Source organism: Triticum urartu, chromosome 5 (assembly GCF_003073215.2).
Source record: "Triticum urartu cultivar G1812 chromosome 5, Tu2.1, whole genome shotgun sequence".
In the NCBI taxonomy this organism is placed as follows: Eukaryota; Viridiplantae; Streptophyta; class Magnoliopsida; order Poales; family Poaceae; genus Triticum; species Triticum urartu.
This window is the reverse complement of record NC_053026.1, coordinates 459,210,394-459,214,601: the sequence shown is the minus strand read 5'-3', so window position 1 is coordinate 459,214,601 and position 4,208 is coordinate 459,210,394. Positions and strand designations below refer to the sequence as shown.

The following is a 4,208-nucleotide window of genomic DNA, read 5'->3' as shown; positions in this document are numbered from 1 at the left end:
CTCATTTGGCGAATTGGAGACGGATCCCAAGTACGTATACATCATGATTATTGGATACCGCGGAAGGGCGGCCTGAAGCCAATGGGCTAGGTGTTTGTCCCGGGCATAACAAGAGTCAGTGATCTTATGAACAACACGAGCTCCGGGTGGGATCAAGCTAAGGTGCAGAATATGTTCCCTCCGGCGGAGGCACACGAGATCTTGCAAATATCAGTGGGGGGCCGACGGTGGAGGACTATCTCGCATGGAATCATACAAAGGATGTTGTTTTACTGTTATATCAGCTTACCACCTTTGCATGGGCCTGAAACGGGCTAAGACAGGCAGTCCGGGGTCGTCCTCCTCAGTCGCGAATCATAGATCTTGGATGAGGGATACTGTGGCACCGGGCAGAGTAAAAATTCATACTCGGCGACTTATTCGCAATGGGCTGGCGGTGGGATCTGAGCTTCATCGGCGCAAGATTAAACCCGTGGTGTTCTGTGTTGTGTGCGGACGAGAGGAGACGAATCTTCACAGGTTTTGGAGCTGTCCACACTCTGCAAAATTCTAGAAAGTGTTGTACTCGGAATTGGGAGCACCGGCGGCAATCCCGCCGGAGTCAGTAAGCTCCCAGAGTGCGTTATCTCAGTGGCTCCTGACATGGTTTGCTGATGCGTCGGACGATGCTCGAGCTATAATGGTGCAGGGATTATATGCTTTGTGGATGGCACGGAATAACGCGCGAGATGGGAAGAGGATTGAGGAGGAGGCGGACACGGCTGGCATGGTTAGGAGGCTCATGGAGCAGTGGCAGAATGTTAATGGCAGAGCGAGCAAAATCCCGGAAGTAACTCCGGTCCAGAAGTGGAGCGCTCAAGAGGAAGGGTGGATCAAGGCGAATGTTGATGGTGCAGCTACTAAGGGAGGGGAGAAGGGGGCGGTGGCGTGGTGTTCAGGAACGAGGACGGGGCTTTCCTCGGTGGAGCATGCCATTACTATCCTATGCGTGGAGACCCAACAATGTTGGAGCTCCGGGCCTGCAAGAGGGCGGTGCAACTAGCGGGGGAGCTAAACTTCGCGAAACTGCACATTGAGATGGACTGCCAAGAGGTGGTACGCAAACTACAGAGGGAGGAGAACGATTTATCCGTGCTGGGACCTTTGATCAAGTAGGTGAAAAACATGCTGGCGACAAGGGAATGGAAGGTGTCCTGGATCCGGAGGACGGCGAACAGCGCCGCGCATGGACTAGCTAAGGAGGGAGTAGCAAATAATCTTTGCAAAGTTTGGGTGACTGAACCCTCAGATTTTATTTTGCACATTATTTCGGCAGAAATTCCTGCCTTCTATGAATAACTAGAGACATGGTAGATTTCAAAAAAAATCTTTTCGTAGCAGCCGTCTTATTTAATTGAATGTATACCTCTGAAATGCAACAGTGATCCAATCTACGATGTGGCCTGCCGACTTGGGCGGCGATAAAGTTGCCCATGTGTACAACAACTACGAATTAACTGCACTATGTTAAGTGGAAGTGCCACAGGGGGGCTTCCGACTCTTGGCACGTCCGCTGGTCTGTGGTGCGATACGGTACACCCACCCGCCCGCCGCCACATGGGCGGGGAACATGGTTGATGCATTTTTTTTCTCTAAAGATCCAGCGAGGAATCATACGCAGCTGTACTAGTTAGTCGTGAGTCAAGTAAACGGATCTAATCCTCTCCACCATTTCCTGTTTCATCGGCGGCCGCATCGTCCATCCTCTTCTCGGCCGGCGGTATGTATATATACATCAACATTTGTCAATTGTGATGCTGAGAAGCCGGTCGTAGTTTGGCGCATCGTATTGCAATCCTGTACTTACGTACGTATATTTTGTTAAGCGCACGGCATTTGTAAGCACGGGCGTTGCTTAATTAGTGATTTGCGGGCGTATATGTTTCGTGAAACTGCAGGCGCGTACGTATAGTCCTGCGGCCGACGCGGGCAGGGAGCAATGGTGGCTGCCTGGCCCCGCGAGCTCTGGAACAATTGGTCCATCCAGATCCTGGTGCTCCTCAGCCTCGGGCTCCAGGTCGCCCTCTTCCTCTTTGCCGGGATCCGCCGGCGTGGAGCCCACTCCGTGCTGCGGTTCTTCCTCTGGCTGGCCTATCAGCTGGCCGACTACACCGCGACGTACGCCCTCGGCCACCTCTCCCTCAAGGGCGCGCCGCGCGACCAGCCGATCGTGGCGTTCTGGGCGCCATTCCTCCTGCTGCACCTCGGCGGCCCCGACAACATCACCGCCTACTCTCTGGAGGACAACAAGCTGTGGAAGCGCCACCTGCTGAGTGCCATCCTCCAAATGTCCGGAGCCGTGTATGTCCTCTACGAGCATGTCGTGGACAGAGGGGCGTTGCTCCGGCTTGCCTCCGCCTTGATGTTCGCCATCGGCGCCGTCAAGTACGGGGAGAGGACGTGGGCGCTCATGGGCGGCAACCTCGACAACATCCGAGGCTCCATCAAGAAGCAACCAGCTGCCATGCATGGACATTTCCACCCTCACGATAAAGTGTTCAAGGATGGAGACTTCGATGAGGAGTCCCTTGTGCGACGAGCTCACTCGCTGTTCCACATTTGCAAGCGCGCCATGGTCGACTATCCAGTGATGGAAGATGATTCACACGGCCAAGACACCACCAAATTGATAGGCGAGGTCAGGCTATGGCGGTTGATGGAGACCGAGCTCTCCCTCATGTATGACATGTTGTACACCAAGGCACCGGTCATCTCCACCTGCGTCGGCTACTTGGTACGTCTCATCTCGCCGATCGCCATTGTCGCGTCACTGCTGCTTTTCAAGTTCATTGACAAGAACGCCCACCGCAGAGTTGACGTCAATATCACCTACGTATTGTATGGTGGTGCCTTGTTCATGGAGATGACATCGCTGCTGAACGCCCTAGGCTCCTCTTGGGCATTTGCCTTCCTGAGTACCACGAGCTGGCACTGGCTTCGATACGCAGCTCTGTGCAATGAAAGATGGGACCGCCTCAGGCGTGTGGTTGCATGTCTTCACCATCTTGTCAGGGTAGGAGGAGGCAGCCGGTACAGATCAAGGAGGTGGTCATATACCATGGGACAGTACAACATGAGCTTTGGAACAGGAAGCATTTCTCATGGGTTATTGACATGCCTGACCATGTCAAGGATAGTATCTCTGAACATATGAAGAAGATGTACAATGCTGGGGGTGTGAACTCACTGGGCATGCTCAAGAACAGGTGGGGCGAGGAACCACTGGCTCGTGAGGAGTTACTAGAAGAAGGCAGCATATTCAAAGATTCCCTCGGTGTCGAGTTCCAGGAGTGCATCATCATCTGGCACATCGGCACCGATGTTTTCCTCGCCAAGAGCGAGCAAGCCAAAGAAGACGATGTGAAGGCGATCAAGATAATATCCAACTACATGATGTACCTTCTCGTGGAACAACCAGACATGCTACCAGGCCTCTCCCAAAACAGGTTGTACCAACTAACTTGTGAAAGTTTAGTCAAGACTTGGCGATCGACCCATAGGCGTCGGAACATGAACTCGGGTGCCACGCTCAAGAATCTGTTCCGCCTGCACGATGACGCCGATTCTAATTCCAGGGCCACCGACAGAGATGAGCTTGCTGAGAAACTGTATGATGAGTATGAGAGCAAAAGCTTCATGTACGATTCTCCTCGTCTCTCCTACGTAGCTCAACTTGCTAAGGAGCTGTTGGCAATGGAGAAAGGTGGCACGGTTGACCCGGTGAAACTCGTCCGTGAGGTGTGGACGGATATTCTTGTCTACGCAGGCAACAAATGCAGCCGGAAGTTCCACGCCGAGAAGCTCAACAGTGGCGGTGAGTTGACAACAATCCTGTGGCTTATGGCAGAACACTTCTACCAAATTTATCTGGGGAGCCTGGTCAAAAGAAAGAAAAAGGGAAATGATTTAGCAGGAGAAGGCATCAGCCACCCGGGGAGATGATGATAATTATAGATAGCACCATAGCCTTTGTATCCTTGAAGCCATATAAGTTGTAGTATATCTTGTTCCGCTTCTTGAATAAAGATTTCAATTTAATTTTTTGACTGACTGCAAATGACACCTCTATAGAAATACATCAGCATAGAGCTTCCTCTCCTTCATATCCAGCCCATCCTACCCCCGCTCGACCCACCGACACCGATTGACTCCTCTCCGCAAATATATAG

The 4,208-nt window shown here is 52.4% G+C and overlaps 1 pseudogene; it reads left to right on the top strand.

The window, feature by feature from the left end:
* Positions 1-1,978: 1,978 nt before the first annotated feature.
* LOC125507138 lies at positions 1,979-3,981 on the top strand (annotated as a pseudogene).
* Positions 3,982-4,208: the final 227 nt, after the last annotated feature.